Source organism: Crocodylus siamensis, chromosome 5, assembly GCF_052110815.1.
Source record: "Crocodylus siamensis isolate JL-2025a chromosome 5, ASM5211081v1, whole genome shotgun sequence".
NCBI classification, from domain to species: Eukaryota; Metazoa; Chordata; order Crocodylia; family Crocodylidae; genus Crocodylus; species Crocodylus siamensis.
The window spans coordinates 57796863-57819603 of NC_143399.1; the positions used below are offsets into that span (position 1 = coordinate 57796863).

The window sequence follows — 22741 nt, forward strand, 5'->3', positions numbered from 1 at the left end:
TTTTCTCTTAACTTCAAACTAATTTATGACCAATTGCTCCTTTGTTAAAGTTAGCTATTACAAAAATAGATTTCTCCTTCCCCTGTTTTGGTTCTCTGATGTATTTATTAGAGAGAAATTATATCCCTCACCAAAATTTTCTCTTTTGCTATTCTTTGAGATATGCAAGTACTCTAGCAGCCATTTGACCAGGTATGCCTATGCAAATTAGCAATTTAGGACAGTTTTTTAAAACATTTTAATGTAATCAAAGAATTGTTGCTTGGAAGAGATTGCTATGGGTTCTCCAGTCTTTCCACCTTAACTAACACAACAGTGATTGGAAATAATAGAAAAGATCTGGTCATTATCCAAACCTTCCCCCACAAATATCTGTTACAAGATATAAAGTCAGAGACATTAGGGGGTTAGAAGGGACCTTGCAAAATCGAGTTCAGCCCCCCTGCCATAGGCAGAAAGTCTGCTGTCATCAAAGGATCCCAGCAAAGAAAACAACCAGATGCCTTTTGAATAAGTCCAGAGTAGGTACTTGTACCATCTCTCAGGGAAGTCTGTTCCAGACCCTACATACACAGACTGTAAAGAAGTTTTTCTTATGTCCAGTCTAAACTGGCTTTCCAGGAGTTTGTGGCCATTAGACCTTGTTATCCCTTGGGGAGCCTTGGTTAACAACTGTGCTCCCAAATCCTGATGCACCCTGCTTATATAGTTGTAGGCTGCCACCAAGTGCCCCCTGAGTGTTCTCTTCTAAAGGATGAAGAGTCCAAGGTCCCTCAGCCTCTTCTCATAAGGCTTTCTCTCTTGGCTTTTGATCATACAGGTGGCTATCCTTTGGAATCTCAAGCTTATCCATGTCCCTCCTGAAGTGGGGGGCCCCAGAACTGGACGCAGTACTCCAGCTACAACCCCATTGAGGCCAAGTAAAGTGGGAGGATGACGTCCCTGGTTTTGCTTGAGATACACCAGTGGATTTATGCCTGTGTTTGTCTTCCTTTATCAGCCACAGCATTACATTGATGGCTCATGTTCATCTTGTGGTCAATCAAGACCCCCACAACTGTTTCAGTTATGGTGATAACAAGCATAGCACTGTCAAGCCTATAAATATGCTGCTGGTTCTTCCACCCAAGGTGGAACACCCTGCATTTCTCTACATTGAAGGCCATCAGCTTTTGGTCTTCCCACCTTGCAAGCATGTCCAGGTTGGCCTGTATTCCCAGCCTGACTTCCAGTGTGACCACCTTCCTCCACCTTCCGCTGCTCTCCCTTGTACCATGCACCCAAAGACCTGGCTGTGCATGAAGCCATCACCTTCTGGGGTTACTGTGGGCCCAGGACCCATGGGGGAATGTGCTGAGGCTTAGGTGCTGGGCACCTGGCCCCTGGCTCTGCTCCCTAGGCCCCCTAGGCCCCACTCTGGGCTCAAAAAACAGAAATATTGTAAATAGTTTTCCAACTGGCCCCTGGTTTGGGGTGAACAGCTGTCCTGGGGCCTGGGTGGGGGGGCTGTTGGGACCATCAGGGCCTCCACCATGGTCAGCAGGAACACAGGACACTGGTCATTGCTGGTAAGCAACCATGGCATGGGGAGGGAGGATGGGCAAGGAGAGAACTGCCTTGTGCTTTCCTTGTGCTGGGCACACAGCTTGTGGGCAGGGAAGAGGCTGGCCAGGAATCAGAGGGTGGGGCTGTGTTTCCAAGATGGCTTCCAAGTGCTGGAAGCTGTCTCTGTCTTCACAATGGTGCCAAACACTGGCAGACATGTGGCTGGAGGATGGAGCTCCAGCCAATGGCCACAGAGGCACATGGCAGGGCTTGGAACTAGATTTAATGCTAAGTCCCTGCACATGCAGACACCTGCCAAAAATCACTTAGTGAGCATTAATTTAATGTGCAGCAAATTTAGTTGTGCTTAAAAGAACATGTAGGCATGCCTTGTATGTCAAAACACATACTTATTCCGTGACTCAGGAGGAAAACGAAAGCACTTCAGAATGCATTAAGGTGAAAATTAAAGGTGAAAGACACAGCACTGATATAATGGTAGGGATGTATGATAGGCCACGAAGTCAGGAAGAAGAGGTAGATAGGGCACTCTGTAAGGAGGTGAGAACATTATCCAAAAGTTATAAGAAAAGGTGAAAGTCTTTTCTCCAACAGGTTGGCTGATCTCCTACATCGGGCTTTAAACTAGCTCAGATGTGGGATGGGGAGGCAAAAGGAGAACATCAGGAATCTGCAATCCATTGGACATCCAGCAGTATAGAACAGGTAAACAATAAACAGGTAAGCAATAAGGTGCCCATTGGCCATCAGAGCCGGTAGGTAACATAGGCGCCAGTCACAGGGCTCAAGTGCCTATACACTAATGCTAGGAGCATTGGGAACAAGCAGGATGAACTAGCACTCCTGATTGCAGAAAACACTTATGACTTAGTGGGATGTAAAAGGAGGGACATCCTAGGGTCACTGTGCTCTCCCCTAGCACCCCGACCGTGTCCAGTTCATCTACAAAGCACCCTTAATTCTCATCCATCACATCTTTGATGTCTAATGTATATTATAGGGAGGCTGCCTCTTTGTCTCTCTGGACACAGTTTTCCTCCTGTACATTAGCTCTCTTTCACTAATGGGTGTTCCAGCCTTATGGGCTATGTGTAGCTCCAACCACCCCTTTACCATGCCCCAAGCCTCGCTGATGTACTAGACGTTGTTCAGTCTTAACCGCAGCCCTGGTCTCACAGCCATGCCTCTCTGGGTGCTCGGGCTCCCCGCAGCCCTTCTCTTGCAACTGTGCATCTCTGGGCACTCGTAGAATCATGGTCCTCTTGTCTGGGGCTTCTCACTGCCCCCTTATCTGGGCTTCTTGCTGGCCCCTTGTCTGGGGCTTCTGCCCCCTGCTCTGGGGTTCGGGGCCAGCATAAATCAACATTGCATCCTCCCTGGCACTGGGGTTGGCACACCCCAATGCAGCACCTCCTCTGGCACTCGGGTTGGCTCACCCCCCGCAATGCTGCACCCTCATTGATGCTTGGGTTGGCACACCCCCTTTGCAGTGGCTTCTCATGTGCTCAGGGTCAGCACACCCCAATACTGCACCCTCTCTGGTGCCCAGGTCCCCATGCTGCCATGGACCCCCTATGAGGCCTCCTCCAACCCCTAATAGCCTCACCCAAGCCACCGGTTGTAAACACCAAACTCAAGCCCCTAGGCTATAACATAAATTTCTACCAATCAGCTCATGCATTTTGGCCTCTTCTCTTTTCTTGCTTCGGCAGAGTTCCTTTCCCTTTGGCTGCCAGTAGGGAACTTCCTGCCTGGCCTCAGCCTGGGAGTTATATAGTAACCAGGCCCTGCCCCTTCTGGTCAGCTCACTGCTAAAAGAGTCCCTGGCTCCCTCCGGTTGCCTTAGCAACCTTCACCTGGGCTCTTCCATTACTACTCCACAAGTAGCAGGCACCTCAGTGCCCTGCTTCATGGGGTTAACAGAGACCTGGTGGGACTCTACCCATGACTGGGCAGTACACCCTTATAAAAATGGAATTGGAAGAAGAGAAAGTAGAAGGATTGTGAGTTAGGATACATGGAGGTCAAGGGGAAAGGGATTTGGTGGTAGGGGTTTGCTACAGAACCCCACACGAAGGGGAAGTACTAGATTTGGAACTCCCGAGGTAGCTCTCAGAGAACATAAAGAGTAGAGAAACGGTAGTCATGGGGGACCTAAACTACCCTGACATCTGCTGGGAGATGCAGAGAGCAAATTCCCACCATTCATGCAAGCTCCTATCCTGTGTACAGGACCTCCATCTGACACAGGAAGTACACGGTCCCACTAGTGGGAATGTCATACTGGACCTGGTATTGGCAACAGGGGATGACATGATAGGGGACCTACAGATCAGTGGTCACCTGGGTGACAGTGACCACCAAATAATAGAATTCACCATAAGGTGTAGAGTGGGAAAGTAACTAGCAGGGTGGAAGTGCTAGACTTTAGGAAGGCTGACTTCAGCAAGCTCAGGTGTTTAGTCAAGGATGCACTGCAGAGTAAGAGATTTGGTGAGATGGGAGCCCAGGAAGGGTGTCTGCGCCTTAAGGAAGTGATCCTTCGGGCACAGAGGGAAATAATCCTGATGCGGGGGAAAAGGGGGAAATGGGCCAATCGGCTTCCTTGACCGACCAGAGAAATCCAGAGCAGCCTAAGGGTAAAAAGGGGGGCATATAAACAGTGGAAACAGGGACAAATTAATAAGGAGGAGTATGCCTCCTCAGCTCGCAGTTGTAGGGAGGCACTTAGAAAGGACAAAGCTACCATGGAGCTGAGGATGGCATCCCAAGTTAAGGATAACAAAAAGTTGTTTTTCAGATATATAGGGAGTAAAAGGAAGGCCCAGGGCTGTATAGGACCACTACTGGGTAAAAGCAATTGGTGACAGACAGGGGGGACAAGGCTGAACTCCTCAATGAGTTCTTTGCCTCAGTCTTCCTAAATGAGGTGCAAAACAAGTCTTACAATGGGATCATAGAGAGACAACAGTTGGGCACCAGACTACCAAGCTTTGACCCTGAGATGGTGCAGAGTCACTTGGAAGGACGGGTTGCATTTAAGTCGGCAGGCCTGGATGAGGTCCATCCGAGGGTACTGAAGGCACTGGCTGATGTCATTGCACAGCCACTGGAAAGAATATTTGAGCACTCGTGGTGCATGGATCAGGTCCTGGAGGACTAGAAAAGGGCCAATGTGTGGTCCCTATTTTCAAGAAGGGGAGGAAGGAGGATCCAGGCAACTACAGGCCAGTCAGTCTCACCTCCGTCCTTGGTAAAGACTCTGAGAAGTTAATTAAGGCTCATATATGTGAGAGCCCAGCAGGAAAAATTATGCTGAGGGGAAACCAGCACGGATTCATAGCAGATAGGTTATGCCTGACTAATTTAGTCTCTTTTTGTGACCAAGTTACTCCTGGATGCAGGAGTAGGCATATACATCATTTACTTAGACTTCAGAAAGGCCTTTGATATGGTATCCCACCCCATACTTGTGAACAAATTAAGAGGCTGTGACTTGGATGATTACACAGTCTGGTGGGTGGCAAATTGGCTAGAGGGTCATACCCAGAGAGTGGTGGTGGATTGGTCGGTATCGACCTGGAAGGACATGGGCAATGGGGTCCCGCAGGGCTCAGTACTTGGACCAATACTCTTCAATGTCTTCATCAGTGACTTGGATGAGGGAGTGAAGTATACTCTGTCCAAGTTTGTGGATGATACAAAATTGTGGGCAGAAGTGGACACACCGGAGGGCAGGGAACAACTACAGGCAGACCAGGACAGGTTGGACAAATGGGCAGAAAACAATACAATGCAATTTAAGAAGAAGAAATGCAAAGTGCTGCACCTACGGGGGACAAATGTCCAGCACACCTACTGCCTAGGAAATTACCTGCTCGGCAGCATGGAAGTGGAAAGGGATCTCAGAGTTCTAGTGGACTCCAAGATGAACATGATTCATCACCAAAGCTAACAGCATTTTATCGTGCATCAGCAGATGCATGACAAACAGAACCAAGCAGGTGATACTTCCCTTCTATTGGGCACTGGTCAGACTGCAATTGGAATACTGCATCCAGTTTTGGGTGCCACAATTTAAGAGGGATGTGGATAAGCTGGAGAGGGCCCACACTCATATGGTTAAAGGCTTGCAGGCCAAGCCTTACAAGGAGAGACTAGGGCACCTGGACCTGTTCAGCTTCCACAAGAGAAGGTTGAGAGGTGACCTTGTGGCTGGTTATAAATTCGTCATGGGGATGTTGCTGGCACAAGGTGCCCGAGGGAGGCAACAATTGGGTTCATTGCCCGGTGTGCGTCGTGCCAAATAAACACACTGGGGGAGAAGAAGACAGAGTTTATTTGAGCTCAAGTAAAAGGCACAGGGAGACTGTATTGTCTCAAATCCTGCACACCTAACCCTGCAACAGCAAGATCTTTATACCCCGGTCAGTTTCACTGTCAGTGATTTTCCACCCGCTGGCCCCCCTTCTTCTTCCCTTTTCCTCCTCCTCTCTCTCTCCAAGCGGTGCACAGATAACAGTTTTAGCTCGCCTGCTTTCCAGAAGGACAGGAGATTTGCAGGTGCCAGAGAAAGGGTTGCAAAGGTTGGGCAAGGGGGGGCTTTGGCTCTTCTGAGCCTGGAGCAGAAGGATTTCCTCGACACTCGTGGTCTTCCATCCCTCTGAGTTACCCAGGGTTATGCCCAGTGTCACCAACAGCTCCCCCCTTTGAGAATACTCAACAAAGTTTTGGCTGAGTTTTCTCATTCTGAAGACAAAAAGTAATTGAGTGTTTGAGGCAATGCAAGGGTATAATGAGGCGCTCGGGGAGGGGGATGCACAGACTTTGTGCAGGAGGGCGTTACAGCACGCAAATAAGAGGAGAGTAATTAAACACAACACAACACTGGTGATCAGGAGGTTAAGGATGCCCGCTCCTAGGCCTCCGAGGTTGGGCAACCAGCTCCAGAGAGAATCAAAGACAGGGGGTTCATGTTCCTGACTTTTCCACAGCTCAAAAGCCTGTTCAGCTAAAATGTGTTTGTTAATACCTTGGGAATTTTCTGGGACATAAGTACAACATTCGTTCCCAATTAAAGCACATACCCTGCCCTGAGAAGCTAAAACATAATCTAGGGTCTGACGGTTTTGAAGAGATAATAAACGAAGTTGATAAATCTCAGAGTTAAGGCTCTTTTCAATAGCTAAAGTGTCATTGGCAAATTTTGTAAGAAACGCAGAAAGTTGACGATACAGCTTGGCTAACCAGCCCACTCCATACGCCGGGAGAAAGATCATGCCAAGTCTGTCTCGTGATGAATCCAGTTCTTGTGTCCATTGACCTTTGCCGCTGTGTGGGAACCTAGTAGGACAGGGTGAGGTCCTTTCCACTTCTCTTGGAGGGGCTCATCCTTCCAGGTCCGAATGAGCATGGAATCTCCGGCTGTAACAAGTGGACTGGAGCATCCAGCGGAAGAGGCTGCAAGTCTTTAGTGTACCTATGGAGAGAAGAAAGAACAGCAGACAGAGAGCACATATACCATGACAAAATATTACATCCATTTCCCACTCCCCTGCTAGAACCGGCGTCCCGTTCATAGGCCATGCCCTTCCAAACATAACCTCAAAGGGGCTAAGCCCTAATCTTCCCTTGGGAAGGGCACAGATATGAAGCAAAGCAAGGGGCAAAGCATCGGGCCATCCCAGAGAGGCCTCCTGGCAGATCTTTGATAGATGACGCTTGAGGGTCTGATTTGTATGTTCTACTACACCATTAGCTTGTGGTCGCCATGCAGTATGGAGTTTCCAGGGGATCTGTAAGGCATCTGAGATGTTTTGGATGATCTTTGAAGTGAAATGTGTTCCGTTGTCAGATTCCATCCACTGGGGAAGTCCGAAGCGGGGAATAACTTCCCGGATGAATTTTAAAGCTACAGTCTTGGCTGTACAATTGCAACATGGAGAAGCTTCAGGCCATCCGCTGAATCAATCTATTATAACAAGGAGATACTTAAATCCTTGAGTTCGGGGGAACTCAGTAAAGTCTATTTGCCAAACCAGTCCGGGGCCTGGAGTAGGTTCCAAAGTGGCTGGAGGTGATGAGAGACTGGATTGAGGGTTATTCTTTTGACAAATCGAACAGCTGGCCTGTATTTGGGAGGCCAGAGGTCGAAGTCCAGAGGTTAGAAAATATTTGTTCACCAACTGAGTGAGAGCTTCTTTTCCAGCGTGAGTAGTTTGATGTAGCCGTTGCAACACCGGCTGGGTCAGGCTCTTTGGTAGGAGGATCCTCCCGTCCATGGAGCAGAGCCATCCCTTCTTTTCTTGGAGACCAAGCTTGTCAGCTAGTTCTTTTTCTTCATATGAGTACTGGGGATTCGGGAGCTCCCCCGCTGATGAAATGAGAGCATGCATAGGGATGTCAGCAGGTCTCGGCGTCCTCAGGGTGGCAGCAATTTTAGCTTCTCTGTCTGCCCGGGCATTACCCCTGGCTACGTCTTGATCCTCTTTCTGATGTGCCTTATAGTGCATTACTGCCACTTCCGAGGGAAGTTGAACAGCTTCCAGGAGTCGGAGAATTTGGGGTCCATACTTCACTGGGGAGCCTTGGGCTGTCAGCAGTCCCCTTTGTTTCCATAGGCCAGCATGGGCATGCAGTACTCCAAAAGCATACCTAGAGTCGGTATAGATGTTGACCCGTTTCCCTTTTGACAGTTCTAGCGCCCGGGTCAGGGCCACCAGTTCAGCAAGTTGAGCAGATGTTCCGGCAGGCGAACCCTTGGCCTCAACAACATCATAGAGGGTCACAACAGCATAACCTGCCCTCCTTTGCCCTTCTGCAACAATGCTACTGCCATCAGTGTACCACTCACAATCAGCATTCAGAAGTGGCTGATCCTGTAGGTCTGCACGGCTGGAGTACTGTGCATCTATGATGTCTAAACAATCATGCTCTTGTTCTTCCATTTCAGGTAAGAGAGTAGCCGGGTTGAGGGAGGGACAGGGTTGCAGAGTCACTTCAGGGTTCTCCAACAGCTTAGCTTGGTACTGAGCCACTCGAGCCTAGGTGAGCCAGAGACCCCCCTTAGCGTCTAGCAGAGCCTGGACCATATGAGGGGTATACACCTGCACAGCTCCTCCCAGCGTTAACTTTTCAGCTTCCTCAAGTATTAGGGCAGTTGCCGCAACTGCTCGTAAACACGCTGGCCATCCCTTGGCAACTGGATCAAGCCGTTTGGAGAAATAAGCAATGGGACGTTTCCACGCCCCCAACAATTGAGTAAGCATTCCCAGAGCCATCCCTTTTCGTTCATGCACATACAATTGGAAAGGTTTAGAAAGGTCCGGTAACCCCAGGGCAGGGGCTTCCATTAGTTTCCTTTTTAGTATCTTAAATGCCTTGTCGGCTTCTGGAGTCCAATAAAAGGGGTCATGGTCTGCCCCTTTCACACAGTCATATAGTGGTTTTGCCCATAGTCCAAATTCAGGGATCCATATTCTGCAAAAACCTGCCATGCCAAGAAACGCCCTGAGCCGCTTACGGTTGCTTGGGGTGGGAACCTGCCATATAGCCTCCTTTCGCTCACTTGAAAGCTGGCGCTCCCCCTGTCTTATGTGAAATCCCAGGTATCGTACTTCGGGGAGAGCAATTTGAGCTTTATTTCGAGCCACCTGAGATCCTCGAAGCCCAATAAAGTTCAGGAGGCTTACCGTGGCGTTAAGGCAAGAGTTTAAATCTATGGCAGCAATTAATAAATCATCCACATATTGTAACAAGAGAACTTCATGCTCATTATTCCACTCCTCCAAGTCTTTAGCTAAGGACTGGCCGAAAAGGGTAGGAGAGTTCTTAAATACCTGGGCTAATACAGTCCAACAAAGTTGTTTCTTAACCCTTTTTGTCCTCCCATTCAAAAGAGAATATCTCCTGAGAGGGGGGGTCAACTGGAATCGTAAAGAAAGCGTCTTTCAAATCAAGAACTGAGAAATGAGTATACTGCCCCCCTACGGAGGCCAGCAAGGTATACGGGTTTGGGACGAGAGGATGAATAGTTTTAACCCGCTCATAACCGCCCTTAGGTCCTGCACCAGTCGATATGTGCCATCAGGCTTCAATACTGGCAAGATAGGAGTGTTCCAGGCTGACTGACACTCTCGCAGTATGCCGTACTTTAGGAAACGGTCTATAGTCTCTTGCAGTCCCTCTCTGGCTTCCCTTTTGATTGGGTACTGCTTGATTTGTACTGGACCTTTTCCTGGCAGTAGTTGAATATTAATGGGGGTTTGATGTGTAGCCTTTCCAGGGACCCCCTCTGCCCACACCAAAGGGTATACCTGGTCTTCCCACTGGTTCCACTCCTGGGGAACGTTCATGGCCGAGGGTTCAACCGTGAGGGTCATTATCCATGCATTTTCAGGGGGCAATGTGAGGGTTATTTCATCCTGGGTAAAATGCAGTGATGCACCTAATCGACAAAGCAGGTCTCGTCCTAGCAGGGGTGTTGGGCAATCTGGAAGGTAGACCAATTTGTGAGAGAGAGCCCGGTCTCCCAGAGCACATTCTGCAGGAGCATACACTGGGCACTGAGTCTTTTTTTTCCCGTGGCACTCACCACGGTGAGAGAGTCCGCTACAGGAAGTTGAAGAGGTTGATTTACAGCGGTCCGTGCTGCCCCAGAGTCTATCAAAAAATCAATTTCTGAATTCCCCCCCTGCATTTTTACTCAGGGTTCCGGGGGTGGGGTGGTCCGTTTCCCCTGCCACCCCTACTCCTGTCCTTCCACTGCCATTACATGAGTGCAGTCTCTCCCTTTCTCTGGGTATTCATTCTTCCAGTGTCCCTCTTGCCAGCATAAGGCACACTGGTTCCATCCCAGGCATCTTTCTTGTGGGCCAAGGCACCTGCGCCCACGACCCCTTATACCTCTGCCTCTCCCACCTTCTTGTGGCCTTTCTCTGACTCCGGCCTGAACTGCTACTAGCATTCTAACTTGTCTCTTGTCTTTTTCTCCTTCTCTGAGAGTATACGCCCCGTTTGCAGTTTCCAGGATTTGTGCTACAGACATACCCATTAAGTCTTCCTTCTTTTGTAACTTCCTCTTTATATCAGGGGCTGCACGGCTGGTAAAAATACCCTTTATAGTTGCCTCTATCGCCTGATCATCAGGGTCTGCATTGGTATTTTGCCGAATGGCGTCTCGGATGCGCTGTAGGAATGCAACGGGACTTTCCTTCAGCTCCTATACTATTTCATACAGCTTTGCCCAATTATTATGTTGGACAGCCGAGTGCCTGAGCCCATGAATAAGCAGTTCTTTGTAAGAGGTAAGATGGGTATGATTCACAGGATTGTTAGGGTCCCATCTAGGGTCTGCTAGGGGAACCACATCTGCCGGAACAGGAACATTGACAGGATCCCTTTCATGCCTCCGCTGTGCTTCCTCCCTGGCTTTGGAAATAACTTGATTCCACTCTACTTCAGATAATAAGGTTCGCATAAGGATATTACAATCATCCCAGTCAGGCTTGTGACTAGCTAAACATCCCTCAAAGACAGAGATAAACTTACTCGGGCTAGTTGAAAATTCTCCAGCCTGTACTTTAAAAGCTGCCAGGTCCACCGAGTTAAAAGGTACATGGGTGTATACTTGCATGGTCTGGGCTGCACGCCCATCTGCCCCAGGCCGGGCTATTACAGTTTCAGTAAGTAAAGGATAAAATCCCACTGAGGGAGGAATCTCTGGGACTGGGGGCATCTGACCTTTATATGGTGGAGGTGTTAAAGCCGAAGGGGACGCCGACTCTGGCATTACAGTAATGTGGGGGGGGGAATGCTGATACTCAGCACTAACAACTACTGATCCTGTCGGAGTCAAATTACACTTCTGCAAAATATCTGTCTTGTTCCATAAAGCCATAAACAATTGTGCATACAAATGTTCATTCCACTTACCCATCCGCTGACAAAACAGGAGTAATTGGAGAATTGTATTGTAGTTAATTGACCCTTCCGGAGGCCACCTTTCCCGATCCTCCAGTTGATATTGAGGCCATTTCACTGTACAGAACCTTTTAAGATCATTTTTAGTCATTAGAACTGACTTAAACAGTTTCCAATTTGTCAGAATGCATTCTATGGGTGTACACTGTACCCTGCCAACCGTACTCTGTCCCTGCCCATACTCTAGGGAGACACTGGGTGTCCCCAGGTCCTACAGGGAGACACTGGGCGTCCCCAGGTCTTAACAGACAATGCTCAGGCTGCTGAGCTATCCTACCTTATCCGAGGGACCAGTTTCACACCGTCGCCCATGATCGCTTCTCCACTATTAGAGCACATTGCACCGTTGTGCCCTCCGGGGTCGATCAAACCACGTCTCTGCCGAGGCCCCCGATGAAACCACCAGTGCGCGCTGGGCGTCGGTTGTTGCCGCAAGTCGTCGACCCCAGGAGGGATCCGGGCAAGGTGAAATGTTAGCCTCGAGCCCAACGTTGGGCACCAAAACTGTTGCCGGCACCAGGTGCCCGAGGGAGGCAACAATTGGGTTCGTTGCCCGGTGTGCGTTGCGCCAAATAAACACACTGGGGGAGAAGCAGACAGAGTTTATTTGAGCTCAAGTAAAAGGCACAGGGAGACTGTATTGTCTCAAATCCTGCACACCTAACCCTGCAACAGCAAGATCTTTATACCCCGGTCAGTTTCACTGTCAGTGATTTTCCACCCGCTGGCCCCCCTCTTTCTTCCCTTTTCCTCCTCCTCTCTCTCTCCAAGCGGTGCCCTTGCATTCCACAGATAACAGTTTTAGCTCGCCTGCTTTCCAGAAGGACAGGAGATTTGCAGGTGCCAGAGAAAGGGTTGCAAAGGTTGGGCAAGGGGGGGCTTTGGCTCTTCTGAGCCTGGAGCAGAAGGATTTCCTCGACACTCGTGGTCTTCCATCCCTCTGAGTTACCCAGGGTTATGCCCAGTGTCACCAACAGCTCCCCCCTTTGAGAATACTCAACAAAGTTTTGGCTGAGTTTTCTCATTCTGAAGACAAAAAGTAATTGAGTGTTTGAGGCAATGCAAGGGTATAATGAGGCGCTCGGGGAGGGGGATGCACGGACTTTGTGCAGGAGGGCGTTACAGCACGCAAATAAGAGGAGAGTAATTAAACACAACACAACACTGGTGATCAGGAGGTTAAGGATGCCCGCTCCTAGGCCTCCGAGGTTGGGCAACCAGCTCCAGAGAGAATCAAAGACAGGGGGTTCATGTTCCTGACTTTTCCACAGCTCAAAAGCCTGTTCAGCTAAAATGTGTTTGTTAATACCTTGGGAATTTTCTGGGACATAAGTACAACATTCGTTCCCAATTAAAGCACATACCCTGCCCTGAGAAGCTAAAACATAATCTAGGGTCTGACGGTTTTGAAGAGATAATAAACGAAGTTGATAAATCTCAGAGTTAAGGCTCTTTTCAATAGCTAAAGTGTCATTGGCAAATTTTGTAAGAAACGCAGAAAGTTGACGATACAGCTTGGCTAACCAGCCCACTCCATACGCCGGGAGAAAGATCATGCCAAGTCTGTCTCGTGATGAATCCAGTTCTTGTGTCCATTGACCTTTGCCGCTGTGTGGGAACCTAGTAGGACAGGGTGAGGTCCTTTCCACTTCTCTTGGAGGGGCTCATCCTTCCAGGTCCGAATGAGCATGGAATCTCTGGCTGTAACAAGTGGACTGGAGCATCCAGCGGAAGAGGCTGCAAGTCTTTAGTGTACCTATGGAGAGAAGAAAGAACAGCAGACAGAGAGCACATATACCATGACAAAATATTACATCCATTTCCCACTCCCCTGCTAGAACCGGCGTCCCGTTCATAGGCCATGCCCTTCCAAACATAATCTCAAAGGGGCTAAGCCCTAATCTTCCCTTGGGAAGGGCACAGATATGAAGCAAAGCAAGGGGCAAAGCATCGGGCCATCCCAGAGAGGCCTCCTGGCAGATCTTTGATAGATGACGCTTGAGGGTCTGATTTGTATGTTCTACTACACCATTAGCTTGTGGTCGCCATGCAGTATGGAGTTTCCAGGGGATCTGTAAGGCATCTGAGATGTTTTGGATGATCTTTGAAGTGAAATGTGTTCCGTTGTCAGATTCCATCCACTGGGGAAGTCCGAAGCGGGGAATAACTTCCCGGATGAATTTTAAAGCTACAGTCTTGGCTGTACAATTGCGACATGGAGAGGCTTCAGGCCATCCGCTGAATCAATCTATTATAACAAGGAGATACTTAAATCCTTGAGTTCGGGGGAACTCAGTAAAGTCTATTTGCCAAACCAGTCCGGGGCCTGGAGTAGGTTCCAAAGTGGCTGGAGGTGATGAGAGACTGGATTGAGGGTTATTCTTTTGACAAATCGAACAGCTGGCCTGTATTTGGGAGGCCAGAGGTCGAAGTCCAGAGGTTAGAAAATATTTGTTCACCAACTGAGTGAGAGCTTCTTTTCCAGCATGAGTAGTTTGATGTAGCCGTTGCAACACCGGCTGGGTCAGGCTCTTTGGTAGGAGGATCCTCCCGTCCGTGGAGCAGAGCCATCCCTTCTTTTCTTGGAGACCAAGCTTGTCAGCTAGTTCTTTTTCTTCATATGAGTACTGGGGATTCGGGAGCTCCCCCGCTGATGAAATGAGAGCATGCATAGGGATGTCAGCAGGTCTCGGCGTCCTCAGGGTGGCAGCAATTTTAGCTTCTCTGTCTGCCCGGGCATTAGCCCTGGCTACGTCTTGATCCTCTTTCTGATGTGCCTTATAGTGCATTACTGCCACTTCCGAGGGAAGTTGAACAGCTTCCAGGAGTCGGAGAATTTGGGGTCCATACTTCACTGGGGAGCCTTGGGCTGTCAGCAGTCCCCTTTGTTTCCATAGGCCAGCATGGGCATGCAGTACTCCAAAAGCATACCTAGAGTCGGTATAGATGTTGACCCGTTTCCCTTTTGACAGTTCTAGCGCCCGGGTCAGGGCCACCAGTTCAGCAAGTTGAGCAGATGTTCCGGCAGGCGAACCCTTGGCCTCAACAACATCATAGAGAGTCACAACAGCATAACCTGCCCTCCTTTGCCCTTCTGCAACAATGCTACTGCCATCAGTGTACCACTCACAATCAGCATTCAGAAGTGGCTGATCCTGTAGGTCTGCACGGCTGGAGTACTGTGCATCTATGATGTCTAAACAATCATGCTCTTGTTCTTCCATTTCAGGTAAGAGAGTAGCCGGGTTGAGGGAGGGACAGGGTTGCAGAGTCACTTCAGGGTTCTCCAACAGCTTAGCTTGGTACTGAGCCACTCGAGCCTAGGTGAGCCAGAGACCCCCCTTAGCGTCTAGCAGAGCCTGGACCATATGAGGGGTATACACCTGCACAGCTCCTCCCAGCGTTAACTTTTCAGCTTCCTCAAGTATTAGGGCAGTTGCCGCAACTGCTCGTAAACACGCTGGCCATCCCTTGGCAACTGGATCAAGCCGTTTGGAGAAATAAGCAATGGGACGTTTCCACGCCCCCAACAATTGAGTAAGCATTCCCAGAGCCATCCCTTTTCGTTCATGCACATACAATTGGAAAGGTTTAGAAAGGTCCGGTAACCCCAGGGCAGGGGCTTCCATTAGTTTCCTTTTTAGTATCTTAAATGCCTTGTCGGCTTCTGGAGTCCAATAAAAGGGGTCATGGTCTGCCCCTTTCACACAGTCATATAGTGGTTTTGCCCATAGTCCAAATTCAGGGATCCATATTCTGCAAAAACCTGCCATGCCAAGAAACGCCCTGAGCCGCTTACGGTTGCTTGGGGTGGGAACCTGCCATATAGCCTCCTTTCGCTCACTTGAAAGCTGGCGCTCCCCCTGTCTTATGTGAAATCCCAGGTATCGTACTTCGGGGAGAGCAATTTGAGCTTTATTTCGAGCCACCTGAGATCCTCGAAGCCCAATAAAGTTCAGGAGGCTTACCGTGGCGTTAAGGCAAGAGTTTAAATCTATGGCAGCAATTAATAAATCATCCACATATTGTAACAAGAGAACTTCATGCTCATTATTCCACTCCTCCAAGTCTTTAGCTAAGGACTGGCCGAAAAGGGTAGGAGAGTTCTTAAATACCTGGGCTAATACAGTCCAACAAAGTTGTTTCTTAACCCTTTTTGTCCTCCCATTCAAAAGAGAATATCTCCTGAGAGGGGGGGTCAACTGGAATCGTAAAGAAAGCGTCTTTCAAATCAAGAACTGAGAAATGAGTATACTGCCCCCCTACGGAGGCCAGCAAGGTATACGGGTTTGGGACGAGAGGATGAATAGTTTTAACCCGCTCATAACCGCCCTTAGGTCCTGCACCAGTCGATATGTGCCATCAGGCTTCAATACTGGCAAGATAGGAGTGTTCCAGGCTGACTGACACTCTCGCAGTATGCCGTACTTTAGGAAACGGTCTATAGTCTCTTGCAGTCCCTCTCTGGCTTCCCTTTTGATTGGGTACTGCTTGATTTGTACTGGACCTTTTCCTGGCAGTAGTTGAATATTAATGGGGGTTTGATGTGTAGCCTTTCCAGGGACCCCCTCTGCCCACACCAAAGGGTATACCTGGTCTTCCCACTGGTTCCACTCCTGGGGAACGTTCATGGCCGAGGGTTCAACCGTGAGGGTCATTATCCATGCATTTTCAGGGGGAAATGTGAGGGTTATTTCATCCTGGGTAAAATGCAGTGATGCACCTAATCGACAAAGCAGGTCTCGTCCTAGCAGGGGTGTTGGGCAATCTGGAAGGTAGACCAATTTGTGAGAGAGAGCCCGGTCTCCCAGAGCACATTCTGCAGGAGCATACACTGGGCACTGAGTCTTTTTTTTCCCGTGGCACTCACCACGGTGAGAGAGTCCGCTACAGGAAGTTGAAGAGGTTGATTTACAGCGGTCCGTGCTGCCCCAGAGTCTATCAAAAAATCAATTTCTGAATTCCCCCCCTGCATTTTTACTCAGGGTTCCGGGGGTGGGGTGGTCCGTTTCCCCTGCCACCCCTACTCCTGTCCTTCCACTGCCATTACATGAGTGCAGTCTCTCCCTTTCTCTGGGTATTCATTCTTCCAGTGTCCCTCTTGCCAGCATAAGGCACACTGGTTCCATCCCAGGCATCTTTCTTGTGGGCCAAGGCACCTGCGCCCACGACCCCTTATACCTCTGCCTCTCCCACCTTCTTGTGGCCTTTCTCTGACTCCGGCCTGAACTGCTACTAGCATTCTAACTTGTCTCTTGTCTTTTTCTCCTTCTCTGAGAGTATACGCCCCGTTTGCAGTTTCCAGGATTTGTGCTACAGACATACCCATTAAGTCTTCCTTCTTTTGTAACTTCCTCTTTATATCAGGGGCTGCACGGCTGGTAAAAATACCCTTTATAGTTGCCTCTATCGCCTGATCATCAGGGTCTGCATTGGTATTTTGCCGAATGGCGTCTCGGATGCGCTGTAGGAATGCAACGGGACTTTCCTTCAGCTCCTATACTATTTCATACAGCTTTGCCCAATTATTATGTTGGACAGCCGAGTGCCTGAGCCCATGAATAAGCAGTTCTTTGTAAGAGGTAAGATGGGTATGATTCACAGGATTGTTAGGGTCCCATCTAGGGTCTGCTAGGGGAACCACATCTGCCGGAACAGGAACATTGACAGGATCCCTTTCATGCCTCCGCTGTGCTTCCTCCCTGGCTTTGGAAATAACTTGATTCCACTCTACTTCAGATAATAAGGTTCGCATAAGGATATTACAATCATCCCAGTCAGGCTTGTGACTAGCTAAACATCCCTCAAAGACAGAGATAAACTTACTCGGGCTAGTTGAAAATTCTCCAGCCTGTACTTTAAAAGCTGCCAGGTCCACCGAGTTAAAAGGTACATGGGTGTATACTTGCATGGTCTGGGCTGCACGCCCATCTGCCCCAGGCCGGGCTATTACAGTTTCAGTAAGTAAAGGATAAAATCCCACTGAGGGAGGAATCTCTGGGACTGGGGGCATCTGACCTTTATATGGTGGAGGTGTTAAAGCCGAAGGGGACGCCGACTCTGGCATTACAGTAATGTGGGGGGGGGAATGCTGATACTCAGCACTAACAACTACTGATCCTGTCGGAGTCAAATTACACTTCTGCAAAATATCTGTCTTGTTCCATAAAGCCATAAACAATTGTGCATACAAATGTTCATTCCACTTACCCATCCGCTGACAAAACAGGAGTAATTGGAGAATTGTATTGTAGTTAATTGACCCTTCCGGAGGCCACCTTTCCCGATCCTCCAGTTGATATTGAGGCCATTTCACTGTACAGAACCTTTTAAGATCATTTTTAGTCATTAGAACTGACTTAAACAGTTTCCAATTTGTCAGAATGCATTCTATGGGTGTACACTGTACCCTGCCAACCGTACTCTGTCCCTGCCCATACTCTAGGGAGACACTGGGTGTCCCCAGGTCCTACAGGGAGACACTGGGCGTCCCCAGGTCTTAACAGACAATGCTCAGACTGCTGAGCTATCCTACCTTATCCGAGGGACCAGTTTCACACCGTCGCCCATGATCGCTTCTCCACTATTAGAGCACATTGCACCGTTGTGCCCTCCGGGGTCGATCAAACCACGTCTCTGCCGAGGCCCCCGATGAAACCACCAGTGCGCGCTGGGCGTCGGTTGTTGCCGCAAGTCGTCGACCCCAGGAGGGATCCGGGCAAGGTGAAATGTTAGCCTCGAGCCCAACGTTGGGCACCAAAACTGTTGCCGGCACCAGGTGCCCGAGGGAGGCAACAATTGGGTTCGTTGCCCGGTGTGCGTTGCGCCAAATAAACACACTGGGGGAGAAGCAGACAGAGTTTATTTGAGCTCAAGTAAAAGGCACAGGGAGACTGTATTGTCTCAAATCCTGCACACCTAACCCTGCAACAGCAAGATCTTTATACCCCGGTCAGTTTCACTGTCAGTGATTTTCCACCCGCTGGCCCCCCTCTTTCTTCCCTTTTCCTCCTCCTCTCTCTCTCCAAGCGGTGCCCTTGCATTCCACAGATAACAGTTTTAGCTCGCCTGCTTTCCAGAAGGACAGGAGATTTGCAGGTGCCAGAGAAAGGGTTGCAAAGGTTGGGCAAGGGGGGGCTTTGGCTCTTCTGAGCCTGGAGCAGAAGGATTTCCTCGACACTCGTGGTCTTCCATCCCTCTGAGTTACCCAGGGTTATGCCCAGTGTCACCAACAGGGACACAGAAGAGAATTGGTGTGGCTCTACTCACCAAGGTGCCCCTGGGGGTTACAAAAATAATGGCCAGAAGCTAGCAGAGAGAAGATTTAGACTGGACATTAGGAAGAACTTCTTCACAGTTAGAGTGGCCAAAATCTGGAATGGGCTCCCAAGGGAGGTGGTGCTCTCCCCTACCCTGGGGGTCTTCAAGGGGTGGTTAGATAGGCATCTGGCTGGGGTCATCTGAACCCAGCACTCTTTCCTGCCTATCGGGGGGTCAGACTCAATAATCTATTGAGGTCCCTTCTGACCTTAACATCTCTGAATCTATGATAGTGATGGGAGTGTTCAATTTTCCAGACCTCTCCTGGAAAAACAATACAACCAAACTTAGAATGGTCAGCCAGTTCCTACCTTGTACAGGGGATAACTTTCTGTTTTGGAAGGTTAAGGACAAAATTAGGAGATCATCTATCTTGGATCCTACCCTGACCAATAGGGATCAGTTGGTGAAGTATGTGAAGGTGGTGGGAAAGTTGAGAGAAAGCAATCATGATATAACAGAATTCCAGATCCTAAGATGGGCAAAACATGAAGTCAACAGAATGAGGGAGCTGGTTTTCAAAAAGGTGGATTTTAGTTGACTCAAGGAGTTAATAGACATGGTGCCATGGGAAAACAGATGGAGGATAAAGGGGTACCCATATGGGATGGGCACTCTTAAAGGATACAGTAATGGAAGCTTAACAAAAAACTTGTTATAGCATGATAGAAGCATGAGAAGAATAGTAAACTGCACAAGGGGCTTCTAGGTTGCCTTAAATGCAAAAAAAGAAAGCATACAGGTAATGGAAAATAGACAGGTCACCAAGGAATCTTATCAGGAAATTGCAAGGACCTGTAGGGACAAAATAAAAGAATGAGCTGTACCTGGTGAGGGAAGTTAAAGACAACCAGAGGAGGCTCTATAAGCATGTTGGCTGGAAAAGAAAACCAAGGTACTGGTTCCACTGTTAAATAACCTGGGTAAACTCTTAAGAAAAGATGCAAAAAAAAATTTTTTTTTTTAAGTGAAGCTGCTCACCAGCTTCTCTGCCTCAATCTTCATGAGCATAACTGCAACCAAATACCAAATTAAACTGCAACCAGACACCAAAAAAAGATTATATGGATAAAGAAGAGGAGAGGCTGAGAGATGAGATAAGTAAAGAGATGGTCAGAGACCTTTTAATGCATCTGAATGGTTTTAAGTCAGCAAGGCCTAATGAACTTCATCCCGGGTACTGAAGAAAATGATAGAAGCCCTTGGCAATATTTATGAAGTCAGGTGAGATACTGGTCCAATATAGTTACCCAGAAAAAAAGGCAAAAAAAGAGGACCTGGGGAGCTACAGACTAGCTAGCCTTACCTCAATTCCTGGGAAATTACTGATGTATATCCTAAGGAAGTCCATTTCCAAGCATTTGGAGGAGGAAAGGCTGATTATCAGCAGCCAGCATGGATTTACTAAAGACAAATTTTGTCAAACAAGTTTGATTTCCTTCTATGACAGAGTAACAGCTTGAGTGGATGCAAGAAATGCTGTTGATATAGTGTATCTAGATTTCAGTAAGGGTTTTGACATGGCCCCACATGATCTACTCATAAACTAATTGGAAAACTATTTTTATAAGGTGGATAGATAACTGGCTCAACAGTGGCAAACACAGGGTAATTATAAATAATCCATTGTCAGAATGGCAGGAATTTTTTAGTGGAATGTCACAGAGTTTTTCTTGGGTCCAGTGCTGTTCAACGTGTTCATTACTGATTTGAATTTTGGAATTGAGAGTTTCATGAGGAAGATTGCAGATGACCAGTCTGGGAAGGATTGCAAATACAATAGAGGACATGAGGACAATTCCAAATGATCTTGACAGGTTGGAAAGCTAAGTTGGAGATGAAGTTCAATGCTTCTTGGGAAGAATAGTTAAAAATACAAGTACAAAATGAGTTACATTTGGAGAATACTTGGATGGATGACAGTATAAGTTTGGGGAGTCTTGGTAGATCACAGATGCAGTATGAGTCTGCAGTGTGATGCAGCTGCACAAAAGGCAAATGAAGTTTTGGCATGCATCAATAGAAGCATTAAGTTCAAGACATAGGAGGTGATAGAGCCTTTCTACTTGGCACTGGTGAGGCCTCACTTAGAGTTCTGTGTGCAGTTTTGGACTCCATATTTTTAAAATATCATGGAAAAGCTAGAAAGTGTCCAGAGGTGGATGACAAAAATGATAAAGGGCTTGGAAAGCATGTCATATGAAGAAGGATTGAAAAAGCTACTGAGGTTGTGGAAAAGGTGCTTAAGATGGGGCATGATAGCAGTCTTCAACTATATGAAGGGAAAACATAAAGAAGAGGGAAAACATGTTTCTCTTGAGGCAGAGAGTAAAATATGGAACAATGACTTGATATTGCAGTGAAGTCTTTTTAGATTGGATGTAAGGAAAAACTTCTACACTGTTAGAATAATAAGTCAGTGGAATAAACTATCCCACTGGGAAGCTGTGGACTCTCCATCACTGGAGGTGTTCAGGAAGAGGTTGGACCATAGGGGTGCATGAAACAGACCCTATTCAATTTGGATTTTTCCCAAATCAGGGACAGTTATTCAATTCATTGATCACTGTCCCTGGCTGGCTGAATCTGAATCTGAAGATTCAATGCTGATTCAGAGAATCAGCGATTTGGACATAGACACAACTTTAAAAGTTTTTTCTCCATGCCGTGAGGTAGCAAGCATGGCTCATGATGGTTGTGATGCTGGGGCACATGAAGCATCTCATAGACATGTGGAGGGCCCCTCCCCATGCTCAGTGGCAAACCTGGAAGCGGATCAGAAATACTTCTGGTCCACTTCTGGGTCTGCTGGGGAGTGCACTGGGGCCCCTCTTGCACCTCTGGCTTGGCGATCAGCTGCAGGGGGACCCTGGGTGCCCTCCCTAGACCCAGGAGGCACCAGTCACTGAGCCAGGGTGGCACAGGCTCCCCCCTCTTAGGGCGCTCCCTGGCAGACCTGGAAGTGGACTGGAAGTGCTTCTGATCCACTTCCAGGTTTGCTGCTGAGCATGCTGGGGCACCCCCTGCACTGCTGTAAGACATCCTATGTGCCCCAGCATTGCAGCATTCATAAGTCCCTGCTACCTAGAAGTATGTAGAAAAAAACATTTAAAGCTGTCTCTATGTCTGAATCTCCAAATCTTTCTGAATCTCTCTGAATTGATTTGGAGGGTTCTGATTCAATCTGGAGAGATTAAAGGGTCCTCTGATTCAATCTGGATTCAGAGATTTGGCCACCAAATTGGGCCAAATCTCTGCTGAATTGAATCAGGAATGGAAGCTTTGCACAGCCCTATTAGATGGGCATTAGTCAGGGATGACCATAGCTATGCTTATTTTCTTCTAAGGATATGTGGTCCAAACCACTAAAGTACAGATTGAGTGACATCAAGTAATTTTATTTATTCTTTTTTCCACAGTATTTGGAGCCAATAAAGCTTGCATTGTCCAAAATGTGTGAAAGGAAGAAGATTCAGACTGAAAATTTTGTTATAGAATACGGGTGAGAGGACATCAATATTTGAAGCTAAGTTATTGTTGTTTTGAATTTCTTTGCATCTATGACAAATATACACAGCTTAAAATGTGTGTGATACAAAAACAGTTAAACATGTTTTTAATTGCATAAGAAAACATTAATATGGGAAATAAACTTATGAAATATATGGGCAATGAAAAATAGAATGTCAGTTTGGGGGTTCCACTTAGCAAGGTTTGTCATAAAATTCAGAGTAACTCCTGGCCTTAGAGATAATTCAATGACACTGCAAGCCACCTCCACAATGCTTTGTTTTATGCTGTTATAGGAACACTAACTATTTTACAGGCTTCTAGCCTAAAGCAAATTTTATCTAACAATATAAAGGGTATGGGG

The 22741-nt window shown here is 47.9% G+C and overlaps 1 long non-coding RNA gene across 1 annotated transcript in view; it reads left to right on the forward strand.

Annotated features, from left to right (window-relative positions):
• LOC149864142 (uncharacterized) overlaps positions 1 to 22424 on the forward strand; it is a 321852-nt gene extending 299428 nt beyond the window's left edge. Inside the window, exons 3-4 of the long non-coding RNA XR_016442476.1 lie at positions 2161 to 2271; positions 22287 to 22424. This is a non-coding gene — a long non-coding RNA (uncharacterized LOC149864142). The remainder of the gene's footprint in view (positions 1 to 2160; positions 2272 to 22286) is intronic.
• The last annotated feature ends 317 nt before the right edge of the window (positions 22425 to 22741 follow it).